Here is a 16,343-nt window from a genome sequence, read left to right as displayed (position 1 = left end):
GCTTCTTCGGCGTTGCGAGACACTTCCTGGATGATGCGAGACGCTTCCGCTCGATGCGATGCTGCAGCTGCGACACACTTTACGCGATGCGACGACAACAGCTCCGACGGCGGCACGCTTCTCCTTCTTGAGTTGCTCTTCCAGCTCCTTGCGACACGCAGTCCCTCAGAAGGCCCAATAACAGCAGCAGGCACTTCCAAAGAACTCTGGGGAGCTGGGGGGTGAAGTCTGTTGTTCCTGAGACTTCAGCAGGAGGCAAGCTCGTTTCCAAGCCCTTGGAGATCCTTCACAAGTTGAGCAAAAGTACACACAAAGTTCCTTTCTCCTCTCTTTGGCAGTAGGCAACCCCTGCAGGCCATTCCCCCAGTTTCAGGAATAGTCTCTCCTCAGTTTCTTCTTGGTTCCTCTCCTCAGCAGAGTTTCTTCTTCTCAAAGTGATCTAAATTCTTGGGATCAGGGTCCCAATACTTATGCCCCAAAATCCTTTGTCCTCTGAGGGCAGAGGGGCCTTTGCCTTGTTTAAACCGGTTCTGTTCAGTCCTGGAGCACTTTGTTTACCTGACTCCTTCTTTCTTTCAGAGTGCAGGGCAGAGACATCAGACGCACCACAGGAGGTGGAGCCAGCATTGTAGAGGGAAGGCACAGCCCTATTTAGGTGCCAGGTGCAACTCCTCCCACCCATCTAGATGCAGATCTCTCTATTCACCACTGGGACACCTCACCCTGTCTCCTGGAATTCCCCAGCCCTGTCACTCAAACTCCAGACAGTGAATACACAGCCTAGCAGAGGCAGGTTTGAATGCTTAGACGAGAAAATGCCTACTTTCTAAAAGTGGCATTTTCAAACACAGAATGTTAAAACCAACTTCACTAAAAGATGTATTTTATCATCCTGAGTTCAGTCATACTAAATTCGAATTTCTACCATGTTCCCTGAGTCAGTTACGATTATAAGATGTAATAACCAAACTGCCCATTCTGGCCGATGGAGAACAAGTAGCCTTGCAATAGTGAAAAACGAAAATGGCTGTAATTCACTATTAGAACATGCACACACACCAGGGCATATCCTACCTTATCCTTACAATGCACCCTGCCCTTGGGCCTACCATAGGGGTGTCTGATATGAAGAAACGGGAAGGTTTAGGGACAGGCAAGTGGGTGCACTTGCCCAGTCAGCATGACAGTACCAGACTGCACGCAGGCTCTGCAATGGCAGACCTTAGACACACTTTTACAGGCTGCTTCTGTGGGTGACACAACCAGTGCTGCAAGCCCACCAGTAGTATTTGGATTTACAAGCCCTGGGCACTCCTGGTGCACTGCACTAGGGTCTGACAGGTAAACCAAACCAACCAATCATGGAATCACAAATCCTACATCAATTTGCAATAGGGAGCACTTGCACTGTGGCACTGGACAGCAGTGGCACAGTGCCCTGAGCAACTAACACCAGCAAAAACACATGAGGCCACAGCGAAAAAATGGAAGGGAGACCCACGCCAAGGTGCCAGGTCTAACACCCACCCACCACTGAAGCCCAATAGCAGTCGCTACTGTTTCTTTGTCAGTCTTATTGCTAAGTACAGTGCTCCATTGATCGCTCATTGATTTATGCAGGACTGTAAGAATATCACTACGGCAGTATTAGTATGAGTGAGGAGACCCAAACTTTCAAATGGTTGGCTCTGCTGACAGTGGTAGCTGCAAAATGAATGCTGAGGCAAAGATGGTGGTGGAGACATTGCTCTGAAATGTAGACATGTATGTACTCACTGTTCCACAGTACCTGTTCGCTACAGAGAAGTGCATATGCTCTTCTATTGAAAATAATGCACTCTTTCTGGGAAATGCTGGTACTCTTCCTTTCATATGAAAGAAGTCCAGGAACTCAGTACCAGGCAGTACCTACCCATGTAAAGCACAGGGCAAAGAACAACACAAGCACACGTTTGTTTTATTGGTGGTTTTTACCTTGTTTCACACAGAAATCGAAAAGGAAAATGAGGGACAGAGCATGCTAAGTGGCTGCGACTAATAAATAATGTAGCTCAGTAAAAATACCTCAAAAGACAAGCTGTAAGAAGATTAATACTATTCAAGACACAAATACTAAAGGCCTGTGTTAAGATGAAATGGAACAAGCAGAAGAAGTCAAATTTAAATTGTTCTAGCAAGAATGGAGTACAAGAGGATTCAGTTTGCTGGAAATGTCATAAGTAAACAAAAATATAAGCCAAGTATGCTCACAGGCACATACATTTGTGCAATAATTCCATCCTAAGTGTAAAAGCACCTTTTGTGAATTACAATAGTGTTTTTATATTCTTCTGCATGTAAACTAAACTAACATGTAGAATAAGTGGTATTTCTAGTGCCTGATTTGCAAGCTTAAAATAGACTATCATAAGTCCTTTTTTGTGCTGTTTGTATAATGATTATGTATTTACCAGGAAGTCTCTTCTAAGAGGTCATACAGCAATCAAACAGCGATGTATCAAGGTTACTATTGGCTCAGGACAGGGAGGAATAACGGGTGAATCTTTCTTGGCAAAGGCAACTAAAATCAAGCATTTACAATGCAATAGGTCTCGCATTTACGCGAGTTTAAGCTATTGGCATTTATGTTTTGGTTTTTAAAACATAAATAAAAGGCATTGTCATTTACAATGCCAATAGATTAAACTCACATAAATGTGAGACCTATTGCTTTGCAAATGCTTGTTATATATAGTATTTGTCATGGGGCTTAACAATGCAAAGTCCTGTGTTGTTGAATTTGACACTGGGTCTGCGTTAGCAATATGCTTATCAGTTTCGAACAATGGGACTTCTTCAAGGGTGTAATAACACCACTCTTGTCCAATCAAATGCTTGAAGAGAAGAATTATCAGCATAGTGTGGAAACAAAGGGCCCTCTTTCAATACTCTACAATTTCTTTTAAGGGTGATTACTGGAGCTCTAGCACCCAGCTGAACTAGCCAGATTTAAATGCTTCCTAATCAGATCAAAGATCTGTGTATATTTTAGGTAGTTATAGCATACATCTAATTAATTGTACAAGCGTGGCTCTGTATCACTTCAGATCTACACGGAGAGTGCGTAACAACGACCTCCCTTCACAATTTATTTTTAAAAATTGGAACAACTATGCAAGAAATAGTTAGATACTTCAAAGTTATTAATTTGTGTAAACATTTTTTACTTACAGCACAAAGGAAGGTTAAAAGGGTGATAAAGAAATAAACTAACCGAACCACACTGAAGACAGCGAGTGTCTTACATGGGTAAACTAATATTTTTTATGGACAGGACCCAAGTCTGGAGAGATCATAAATCAGAAAATTTCCCCGTTAACTGTGCCCAAGGGATGAGCATGTTGAGATGAAGATTTACGGTCTCAGATGCCGAGTGGTCTTTGGCAAAATGTTAGTTTCTAGATTGGGATTTATATGAGCTTCCAAGTCTGGATTCACATTTTAGGACAGTGACATAGCGGCGGAAAGCGCACTTCTCTAGCAACAAACAAAAAACAAGCCTACATTCGACCTATGACCAGGTCCCTCCCACTCACCTCACCTCCGTTGACACCCAAAAAAAAAATCACATTCTTGGGATCCTTTATTCCAAACAGGAGATGCCACCAGCCAGAATAAAAGCCAGAGCGGAATGGTAGAGGATGAATCAGCACTGAGCTCCAAAACTCTAACGAGGTGGAACAGTCGTAAAATCCTACCGGTGCAACCCCTAGAGTGCCTCTACCGGCACTGCAGACCCCTGATGAAGAGTACAGCCTAGCGCCCCCGCTCAACGTAAATAATACAGAACCACGCCCAGCTCGGGTAAGCACTCACGTCATTACGGGCATTTTTTCCAGTACTGCACCTTTCATCTACAAATCAGTGATATAAAACAAACAGAGCGCGGTGTCCCTTAAGCGGGCGCCACACTCCGAAGTAATAAATAAATAAATAAACAGAGCGCGGTGTCCCTGAAATGGGCGCCGCGCTCAACTACACACTTTTCAAATTAAAATGTAAACTGAGCGCGGTGTCCTAAAGCAGGCACCGCGCTCAGCATACACATACAATAAACAAGCTGTCGGCTGTCGACATCTCTTGGGCCCCTCTGTATTTATATAGTACGGCTCATACCGGAGATGTTGGTGTGCTTCGAGGACGGGGCCAGCACTGTGCATACTGATGATGTGAGGCGCTGTGAAGTGGTGCTGTGCGGCACTCTGACAGCGCTCCAGCGCTCCGAAGCAGCAGAAGGATTTGGGGTCTGCATAGGTGTGCCTCGGTTACTGGACCCTCATTTAACAAAGTAAAAGTCACCCTGCAGCTGCGCCGTGGAAAATAAAAGAAAGTATGGGCTGCAATAATTTTTTAAAAGCGTGGCATCGGGAAGTGCTCTGTATCTGTCTCACTGTGAGCGCGTCCTGCCTGCAACAGCGTTCGGCAAAGTGAAGTCACCATGCGAGCCTGCGATGGAGAGAGTTGTTTAACAATGCAAACTGCAGATTACAACGGCTTTTGTGGGAAGACAGCCTCGCAGAGTGGGCGGGGCCTAAGGGAGACAGGACGTGCACCAACCCCACTTCCAACGAAGCCCGACAGAAAACCAACAACTATAGATCTCGCAAGCGAGCAGCTGCGCAGCATCGCAGGCGAGACCTAATGAGAGGGGTATTATTTTAGATTAATCTATTTGTGTGTGCTTGTGCGTGCGTGAGTGTGTGTGTATGTGATCTATATACAGACTTATGCATACTCCACAAATTCCTTAGCCCCAACCCAAGTCTCCCTAAACATAGAACTCAAAATATATCAAATCTATCCTACTTGGGCACATTTGGTGGGTTCATCGACCACTTTTGGCCTATTCAGACTGTTTTCTAGATAGCACTGCTAGCCAGATGAATAGCTATGATGTGATGTTTCGGGGGCACAGATGTGGTATGATTAAGCTAATGTTATCTAAATGGTTCAATTATGTATACTGCTGTGATGAGAGGGAAGTGCTGGTGGGATAGTTGCCCTTTACCAAATGTATGCTTTGGTGCCAAGGTGTAACATGCATAGGTGCCTGTCTATTCAAAGTAAAACAGAAATGTAATCATATGAATGCCTTACAATGTAAAGAACGAATAAATATCAATAGTTCCTGTATTTGGTTACATTGAAGTGCAAGGATGTGCTTAGGGAGTCATGGGCCCTAATGCAGGTAATGGACATGGACCACTTTAACTCCAAGTGGATAGTGAAGACCCAGATAATTGGGGTGGATTGGTCCCCATACCTCTGAGCCCCTGTGCCACTACACCTGTGGTACTAATGACTGCTAGAAACCTGGTGATGTATGTGCTTTCTCTACCATACTGGCCTATAGGGACAAGGTGAGGAAATATTTGGATAACAATTGATTTAGAGCAAGATGCACATGACTGGTAGCCAGGAGATCCACTGTGATGGGTTCCAGTGCATGGATGGCATCCTAGTAATTTCATATTCAGGAAAAATTACCATCTAATATATAAACAACCTTTCTTTTATATCAGGCTTCTTAGCTAGTTAATCAGGCTCAGTGGAACCTGTCCTTACCTCTGGATTTCTTAGGGCATGCAGAATCTGAAAGCACTCTGCTTTTTTTAAATTCATAACTGTCATGGGGATGTGGCCTTTTCATAAATGATGGGGCTCTGTGTCAATTAGTTGCCATTTCATCAAGAAAGGTATAGTAGGAATGCCTATTTTTAAGTGACGTGGCAATGGAGCTATGGGCCCCACCGAAAGAAAGGGCAATTTCCCGTCACCCACCACCCCCCCCCCCTGGGAAACTGGTTGGATAATAAAAAACAGCAATAATCACGTTTCAGTGGGTGACACATGTCTTTAGGCGCAGGTACCTCTGCACCTACTACTGTGAAACACAAAAAGTGATGGCTGAAATGCTTAAATTCATCTCAGCCACAAGTAACTACTTGGAATCTGGATGGAATTGGTTGTGTTCCATAGTAATTACCAGTGGTTGAGATAAATTCAAATATTGTACCCTTCCCTTTTTTGTATTCCTCAGTAGGACATGCGAAACACAACAGGTATGCCAACACATGGGCCATGTGCTCATTGTGCCACTGGACTTAAGTTATTCCTCACTTAGAAGACCTACCTAGGCTGAAACCGGTCTGGGGTTGCGTGTGTTCCCATTCATAGGGGATCTGGCCTGACAGCTCTAGCTGGATGTTGATAATGAGCAGCACCAAGGCTGATTTGCATATGGGTGTTTCCTGTCGAAGGTGGCATGGTGGGCAAAAAGCAATGTAGTAGAGTGCCATCTAGAGTAATTACCAATGGCGACAGGAATGCCCAGATGTGGGTCTTTTGCTTACTGTGCCATAGGACTCTAGCTAGACCCTACTGGCAAGGCTTATCTCTTCTGAAACCCGTCTGGCGTTACTTGTATGTCCTTCACAGAGGACCTAGCTTGGCAGTTTGGGATGGATGGCTCGTATGGAAGAAGCATCAAGGCTGGTTTGCCTATGGCTAATTCTTGTCTCAAGTGGCATGGTGGGCCAAAAAAGATGGACTAGGCTGCGTCTTAGAGTAATTATTAGTGTCTGAGATTAATTCAAGCAATCCACTCATCACATTTTTGTTTGTTTTGTTTTAACTCTCTAAGTACGAGTATGCATGGTCTGGTGATCACTGTGCCACAGGATTCAAGCTATACTTAATTGACGAGGACTCACTAGGCTAAAAACAGTGTGGGGCCCTGTCAGGGGACCTGGCCAGTTTGGGTTGGTCTCTTCCTATTAGAGGAGGACCAAGGCACCTAGAGTAATCACCAGTGGCTGAGATTAAGTCAAACAATTCACCCATCACTGTTTTGTTTTCTTCAGTGCACCTGCTGATTCATTTCTGGATTCACCCTTGGTTGAGGCCACAACCCCAAGAATGTGCAAACCTATACACATTCGCCATGTTCAGAGCCTAGAGGTATACAATGCTGTAACCGATAATCACTTTCCAGGACATAAGGGTGTCTTTCTGAGAAAACAAAATAATACTATGCAATTTTTATAAAAACAAAGTTGCGAATCCTTCATAAGACCTTTAAAGCCTTGTGGTAGGGTATGTCATGAAAGCAATGTAAAGGCCTACAAACAAGATATAGGTACCAGGGGATTCGACAAGAAATAAGCATTTTAAACCATTGGCTCAACTGAAGTCCTAAAGAAAATGGGCAGGGGGCGGTGCTGTCTAGAACCGAGGAGTTTCGGGAGCTCAGCCACGAGCCAGTTGAGGTTTCAGTGTATTGAGTTATGGGACGCTAAATAAAGAACCTCTCGACCTTCCCTGGTAAACAGCGCAATACCAATAACACCTGTCAGTAAACGTCCGCCCCCCCCCCCTTTAGAAAGCCGGTTGCTGTTATTGCAATACGCTCGATTATGACAGCAAAGAGTCGTGTCACTGATGCCATGCACAGGGTGTGAGTGATGGGTGCGCTCGACAACACCTGCTGTGCTGTACACAACAAGAGGCCCAGCAGCAGGCCTTGTCCCTGGGAGCAGCACTGTGTGTGCAGGGGGAAGGGGAGAAGGGAAGCCTGCACTCGCTGGCTAAACTCAAGCCGACACAACATCCAGGACACAACTGCGAAAGTAAGGAACATTCAGTGTACCAGGCCCTCGTGCTTGGAGGATAAAAGCAACCTCCAAGGGACAAAGCAAGGAGGTGACCCTTTATTTTGTAAAAAAAAACATAAACCGAGAAAAGGAAGTTCTAAGGGATCTTTTAGAGACCAAGCATGGATATATTCCCCTGAGAACAATAATCTAAACAACAATGATATCCATGGGTCTAGAATATAATCAGGCTTAATGATTCACACAACACAAAATATAGAATGACCAGCATATGGGGAAAAGTGGTGGGGAAAGCACCTCACCTCGCCTGGCAACTGCTCAGGAACTAGAGGCCCCGCACTTTCCATCGGTACCCCGGGTAGCTCAATGAGCCGAAGGGTCCGACGGACAGTGCGGGGCCTCTATTTCCTTAGCCGTAGCCAGGCGAGGTGAGGTGCGATCCCCAATTTATATGGATACCAACAGTATTCGTGATACAATTGGGGATTCGTATACCTACGATTCCAGGTGGCATGGTTGAGTATGCTCCAACTATGTTTCAGACAGTGATTACATGCACTGTATAATACATTTATGATCTTTCTTTACTGTTTGCACTTGTTTTGGGCACTTTTTTCACGCAGTAGTATTCCATTTAGTGTTTTGGTCCTGAAGAAAGCCGTGGACGCAGTTAGTCCTGAAGGCAGAAACATGTCGACCTATTAGACACAGGCAGTTATTCTGTTAAAACTGGCACTAATTTGTTTTTAACCTGACCCTTTAGGGATATCAAATAAAATAGATTTTCCCACAGGGGTCATTTTACATTTTCACTTTCACATTATTCACACACTGCGTCTCACATCTCTTCACAGCTAGTGGATCTGATTACCCCATAAAACATCCGTGAGCTCCCCCTCATAGTTGAGAGGTTGTAGCCCTTAGCGCGGCTAGTGTGGCGCTAGGAGGAGACCCAGATGAGGAAGCGTGTCACTTCGGTGAGTGATGGGAATCCGTCCTACCAATAGGTATGCCCAGACTAATATGCTGGTCATTCTATATTTTGTGTTATGTGAATCATTAAGCCTGATTATATTCTAGACCCATGGATATCATTGTTGGTTAGACCCTTTATTTTGTCCCATTTGCTATGCAAACACAGCAAAGATGGTGTGAAATCAGTCTACCTTTCAGTAAAACTTACCTTGAAGCGAACCTCGTTTGTTTCCGTCCCTTTTATAATGTGAGCAGACAATACAGCATCAGAAAGGACACCGTGGCGCAGTGTCAGGTGCCTGAAACTACGTCACAAAAGTTTTAACTCTGCCATGTCACACCCGATGTGTGAAATCAGGCGCCGGACCTCGGGGCACCTGCCCATCACACGTTTGAATCCCAGCAGGACCGACTCAGCCTTTCATTCTTCCGATGGTAATAGAACGAGCAACAATGGGTTGAGTAAAACAAACATCTGTCATTCACAGTGCCATAACATGGCGATCTGTAGCTACAAAGCGTTTCATATAAAAACAAGGTATATTTAATATTAACATACTATTGACTAGCAGAAAGCAATTCAGGAAGTGCAAGAATAAAGTTGACTTTCCTGAAGTAAATTCAACTATTGCCTCCTTCTAAGTCAGTGTTTATCTCTGTGGGAGTGGGAGGGCTTTATAACATTTATTATCATGGTTATTAACATCACAGTTATTACTATAATTATTATTATTATTGCTACCAATACTGACAATAACAATACTGCTTTTACTACCATTACTACTAAAATTAATACTCATGGTAAGAGACATTGTAGTCAGATTTCATCCATTCGAGACTAAGTGAAATATAGAAGATTTTTCGAGCTGAAAATAGCAGTCCCTGAAATTCAAAGAATGTTTCAAATGAAACGGTAAAGCTACCCCTTTAAAACAAACTCTGTAAAGAGGGAAAACTTTACATACAAGGGATGTATCTAAATAAAGCATTTGACCGCGCTGGACCTTTAACGTATCAACCAAGGTCACACAAGCTGTCAGCGGGGTTCATGTAAAGCGTCAGCAGCATCATCCTCCGTTTACACCAACCCAGCCTATCTTCCCTTATAGCAGATGCGAAGCATCTAAAGCTCGCGCTGCAGTCAACGATGACAAACACGAAACTCTATTATTAGTCACGCAGCTCTGCAGGCTGACGTCACAAGCCGCCAGGGTGCACTCTTCAGGCTGAGGTGAAAAATAGTAATGTTCTGATTACTGTCTGCAAACCATGATTTTAAAACAAGTCTTCCGGGGTGGGCTCCCTGTGAAATCAGAGTGCCCTGATTGAAACGCGGGGGGTATTAAAAAGGCACCCGTCTGTAAACGGAGTTTCGGAAACGTGTCTTACCTTATTGTTCGCCCGCACACCTGAAGGTAACAGCGGAGTACGCCTTGGGGTCTCGGTTTATGTCGCTGCGCAGCTAAGACCCCCACAAGTCACGCCGTGGCCCTCCATTGCGTCAGGGTGTTTTGTTGTGCTGCGGTGGATCTTCGGAGCTCCCCTCTCTGAAGCCTGCAGTTTATTTCTGGACCACCTCATGACCCGTGTTGAGAAGCCAAAAAGCGGGCTTGTTCTGCAGCTCAGGTTTCCTGCGTGCGGCCGCCGCACGGGGAGAGTTTTCGGCCCACACAAAGGTTCCCCGGTTAGGTTCATTTGCAGCATTTCACTTAACAAAGACGCGTGCCCTTTTATCGTGGGTAGTCGTCCAATGCCCTGCACGTGCAGGCCATATAAGGAAACATTTTTTGAAACTGAAAATAATGCTGGATTTCTTAATATTTACGGAGACAGTCTGAACCCTAAGGCTTCTTTACAAAGGTTTCTTATTTTTATTTGGAGTTATTTTTGCCCTAATGTTGTAGCATTACTCTAATTTTATTGTGCAGCTTCATATTTCTGGGCAAGTTCAGACATATTTAGCATGGAAAGTGAATTAGCTTTGAACGTGAGAAGTGACATGTAGCCTGCTTTAAAAAAACGACAATGTATAGATTCGATGTATGTGAATGTGGCGGGCCATCCTGACGTGTGTGTGCGCGCGCGCGGATGTCTGTGTTTTTGTGTCCCTCTGGAGCTGACTGAAAAAAATACCAGTTTTTGTTACTTCTCAAAATGATAAACAGTCTTGCCCCGAGCATGGACAGGAGCTCAGTGCAGCCCCGGGTCCCTGTGTGACACAACAAGCACATTGTAGATATTGTTGCCTGTGCATGTCCACACCCTCGCCACTGTCTCTGTGACCTGCAGCAGCCAAGACCTTAGGTTCTAGGAGGCTGGAAGTTGTAAACAGCACCTGTCCTTTGACCCCAGTAAGACTAGACCACACTGCAGCTGGGCTCACGCTCATCAGCTGGCACTAGATCTGCAGCTCAGTAGGCATTTCAATGTCAAAGGGGAAGCAAAGCAACACTCCAGAGGCCATTTGTCGGTGTCTGCATATGTGTACATTTCTGTGAGTTCATGTGTGCATTCGTGTGTGTGGGGGGAGGCAGAAGAAAGATGTTGGGGGAGGCAACGCTTGGACCTGATGGTCCCACCTGACTTACCACCCAGATTATCAGGTGTCGGTCCGCGGTATCTAGTCTCACTTTGAAATTAAAAAAAGTATTCAAGGCACAAGGTGAGTAGGCCACCGTTGCCATCTGCTGACCCTTCCACCAGCACCCGTGTTCTGATCTGACATAGACCAACATTACACCTGCCTACCTTTTTTCTATTCAGGACCTCGTCCATCATTAGGACGACGTTTAAGATGTTTTTTTAAATCCCTTACCAGCCTGGACGGAAGTACAACCGGCAGAGAGGTGAGACTACAGTCTCACTTTCTTTTTGTTTTCCAGACCACCATATCTGTGGTCGTCCTATTGACGTATTTCCCTTGTTTCTTTTTCATCAATTTCTTACCCAGCTTTTCAGTTATGCGAGATTGCCAACAGAGAGGGTACTCCCCTGTCCTTACAATCACCTTGTCACACCTACGATTGCATGACTCACCCAGGATTTGTCTCTCAATTCCCCTTTTGATATACGGCCACAGCGATCCAGTGGTTTTTCTCCTCACCAGCTTATTCTTCTCACAACCACATTGTCGCATGATCTTGTACCGCTTGCATGTTTATTCCTACCCAGTTCACATTGACTATTGACTTTCAAGGAATTTTTGTCCCTGTTATTACAATGCATGTCTAATCATATGCATGCATGTAACCACCAAACGTGAGGGCTACCTTCCTCACTCTATCAATAACGACAGCAGGGGGAAAAATATGGACCCCCACTCACTCTACAGCGTCAGTTCTCTACAGTCTATTTTGGAACTGGAAGCAACTGTACTTTCACTTCCAAGTCTTTGCCTTTCTCCCTTTCTCTCTTCACTGGCTTGATGATCTTCTGATGTTTTTATCCATACCCACCATTGATCTTATCCTCTTTTCGCTACCACACAGTGTAGCTCTGACATCCATGAGCTGTGTGGCCTCCCAGTTTAGGGGTGGTGCAGGTTCAGCGGCAGGACGGCTGCTAGTAACATGAAGCTCGGTGGGGAGTGTCATGAATAACAGCAAGGAAGCACCGGGGCTCATGCAGAGCCTTTTATGCCATTTATTATTGAAGGGCTGCAATTCATGCTTTAATAAAAGACTTCATCTCCCATGATGCAACACCTTCTCATTCGGAGTTGCCTATTTAGGCAGGTGATCGCGCATAATTAATTGGTAGGTGGAGCCATCTTAGCGCTTTCCGGCTGCATTCTGTTGATAAAGAGGTGAACTTGAAAGGCGTTTGGTGTGTGGCCGAATGGAATACTATTGGTGACCTTGACTGTTCATACCTGTGATTTGGCTTTGGGGGAGCCTCTCGCTGCTCGAGTGCGGTTCGTCCGAGGGACACTCCCCACCGAGCTTCATGTTACTAGCGGCCATCCTGCCGCTGAACCTGCACCACCCCTAAACTGGGAGGCCACGCAGCTCATGGATGTCAGAGCTACACTGTGGGGCAGCGAAAAGAGGATAAGAACAGCAAGGAAGCACCGGGGCTCATGCAGAGCCTTTTATGCTATTTATTATTAAAGCGCTGCAATTCATGCTTTAATAAAAGACTTCATCTCCCATGAGGCAACACCTTCTCATTTGGAGTTGCCTATTTAGGCAGGTGATCGCGCATAATTAATTGGTAGGTGGAGCCATCTTAGCGCTTTCCGGCTGCATTCTGTTGATAAAGAGGTGAACTTGAAACGCGTTTGGTGCGTGGCCGAATGGAATACTATTGGTGACCTTGACTGTTCATACCTGTGATTTGGCTTTGGGGGAGCCTCTCGCTGCTCGAGTGCGGTTCGTCCGAGGGACACTCCCCACCGAGCTTCATATATATATATATATGTATATATATATATATATATATATATATATATATATATATATATATATATATATATATATATATATATATATATATAGATATATATATATAAAGTCAACAGTGTTTCGCGTTACCTCTCCAACAAATGGCGGTGGGCTACCGGCAAGGAAGCAAAACTTTTCACCTCAAACACCAATCTTTCACGTCAATGAAACAGATTGCGCCGAGCCCAACATCCAGTTTAAACATTGTTGATTTCTTCAATATAACAATCAAACGCCGAACGTGTTTCGGAACAGCAGTTCCTTTCTCACGGGTCAATTAGACATTTGATTTCACCCATAACATGTAGTGCACCAAAAGTGTAAACATAGATCGATATAGGACTACTTAATAACTCTCACGTTTATGGTCTAAACTGCATCCGTTTTGGAATGGTATTTTCAGGGATACACATGCATATTTTTTCAGTTGAACAGCTTAGTATTTTAAAATTAAACAAGCAGAACATAGATGATACTTTAGTTCGCTATTACAATACATGCTGAAATCATCTATGTAGAGTTGTCAAATTAAATAATCATGTTATCCAGTCAGACAATAACGCCCGATTTGGCTCAAAAAACATATGTTACAATTCTGCCCAAGTGGGCCATACTTGAAATTCATATATTCTTACATGATTAACAACCGACATTTTTATTTCGTACAATTCTGCCCTAGTGGGCCTGAGAATATCACAGTTTGGCCTCCTAAGAGATATATTTCAGAAAATATAAATACAACTCATATTTACATGAATATAAGAAAAAACACAGTTTATGTCACATGTGTCATCCTCCATAAATAGCACGTTGTGCCTTTCTTCCTTACAAGAAGTTATTGTCATCTCCTAAAAAATAAAATGAATGCACTGATCAATAAGGATCCTGCTCTTTTCTTTAAAAACAAACATCATAACTGAGAGACAGTTTAGACAGGTAACAATCTAAAAGCAGCAACATATTACTTGAAACGTATCCTTTATTCAGCCAAGGTGCACCGCTAACTCTTCATCCTTGTTAATACCCTCCGGATGCATGGTGTCATACTTAATAATCATTCTAGATTCCAGCCGTCTTAGCTCGCGGATCCTGTTTCCTCCCCTCTCTGATAATGGTATTCAAAACGGAATTACATCAAATTTGGCAAAAAGGTAGCCCTTGGTTCAGAAAGAGAACCTTTTTTTAAATGGTGTAAATCCGTTCAGTAGTTCCTGAGAAATTCAAATAATAGTGGTCAAAAAATCAATTTCCCATAGTAAACTTTAGACACGGTTACAGCTGAAACTGCTGAACGGAACAAAACCAGATTTGGCAAAAAGGTAGTGCTTGGTTCATAAAGCGACCTTTTATTAAATGGTGTAAATCCGTTCAGTAGTTTTCGAGATATTAACCCCTTCGCTGCGGCGCGAATTCCGCCGCAGCGCTGGGGGGGTTTGGGGGGTTTGCGGCGCCGCCATGCTCATGACGGAACCACGCCGTCATGAGTCACGGGCGAGCTGTGCTCATGACGGCGTGGTTCCATCATGACTCCACCCACTTGCGCTAATCGCCCGCACAGGCGGGGAATCAACGCCGCGTGGGCGGAGCGGCCGCCAACGGCCGCAGCATGATGGAACCACTCCGTCATGAGCACACGGCGCCCGTGGCTCATGACGGAGTGGTTCCGTCAGAAGCATGCAAGGGGTTAAAGAAAAAAAATCTTTATATATCTGGGTGGGACCTAACTACACAAGCACGAGCTTGGCTCTAATTGGCTGGCAACACTTCAATCCAGGAAGTGTTGGCAGCCATCTTGGTGCAATGCTTTGTAGGTCTCACCTAGCAATGCAGCGCATGAGCTGCACACTACACAAACACCACTGAACTGCCATAAACCCTGCAACACTATCCCAGAACGACCCCCTACACTGCACGAACACCACTGCTCTGCCCTAAACCCTAAAACACTACCCCAGCATGAATCCCTACACTGCCCGAACACCACTGCACTGCCCTAAACCCTAAAACACCACCCCAGCACGACCCCCTACACTGCCCGAACACCACTGCCCTAAAACCTGAAACACCACCCCCAGCAAGACCCCCTACACTGCCCGAACACCACTGCACTGCCCTAAACCCTGAAACCACCCCAAACACAACCCCCTACAGGGCCCAAACACCACTGCTTTGCCCAAGACCCTAAAACCCTAGCCCCAGCACGACACCCTACACTGCCCTAAAAAACACTGCACTGCCCAAAACCCTAAAACGCTAGCCACAGCACGACCCCCTACACTGCCAGAGCACCACTGCACTGCCCTAAACCCTGAAACACCAGCCCCAGCACAACCCCCTACACTGCCCGAACACAACTGCACCGCCCACCGCCCTGAACCCTGAAACACCAGCCCCAGCACGACCCCTACACTGCCTGAACACCACTGCACTAAACCCTGCAAGACCAGACCCAGCACAAACCCCTACACTGCCCGAACACCACTGCACTGCCCTGAACCCTGAAACACCAGCCCCAGCACGACCCCCTACACTACCTGAACACCACTGCACTGCCCTAAACCCTGGAACACCAGCACCAGCACGACCCCCTACACTGCCCGAACACCACTGCCCTAAATCCTGAAACACCACTCCCAGCAAGACCCCCTACACTGCCCGAACACCACTGCCCTAAACTCTGAAACACCACTCCCAGCAAGAACCCCTACACTGCCCGAGCACCACTGCCCTAAAGCCTGAAACACCACTCCCTGCACAACCCACTACACTGCCCGAACACCACTGCACTGCCCAAAACCCTGAAACACCACCCCTAGCACGACCCCTACACTGTCCGAACACCACTGCACTGCCCTAAACCATGAAACACCAGCCCCAGCACGACTCCCTACACTGCTCGAACACCACAGCCCTAAACCCTGAAACACCACTCCCAGCAAGACCCCCTACACTGCCCGAGCACCACTGCCCTAAAGCCTGAAACACCACCCCCTGCACAACCCACTACACTGCCCGAACACCACTGCACTGCCCTAAACCCTGAAACACCAGCCCCACCATGACCCCCTACACTGACCGAACACCACTGCACTGCCCTAAACCCTGAAACACCAGCCCCAGCACGACCCTATACACTGCCCGAACACCACTGCACTGCCCTAAACCGTGAAACACCAGCCCCAGCACGACTCCCTACACTGCTCGAACACCACTGCCCTAAACCCTGAAACACCACCCCCAGCAAAGACCCCATACACTGCCCAAACACCACTGC

At 45.7% G+C, this 16,343-nt stretch overlaps 1 protein-coding gene across 1 annotated transcript in view; it reads right to left on the bottom strand.

Annotated features, from left to right (window-relative positions):
* ASB2 (ankyrin repeat and SOCS box containing 2) overlaps positions 1-10,206 on the bottom strand; it is a 274,707-nt gene extending 264,501 nt beyond the window's left edge. The window contains exon 1 of the mRNA XM_085626478.1: positions 10,017-10,206. The gene's annotated coding sequence lies outside the window, so the exon portion shown is untranslated. The remainder of the gene's footprint in view (positions 1-10,016) is intronic.
* Positions 10,207-16,343: the final 6,137 nt, after the last annotated feature.

Source organism: Triturus cristatus, chromosome 9, assembly GCF_964204655.1.
Source record: "Triturus cristatus chromosome 9, aTriCri1.1, whole genome shotgun sequence".
NCBI classification, from domain to species: Eukaryota; Metazoa; Chordata; class Amphibia; order Caudata; family Salamandridae; genus Triturus; species Triturus cristatus.
The sequence above is the reverse complement of the archived record's forward strand: the minus strand, read 5'-3'. Positions and strand labels throughout refer to the sequence as shown.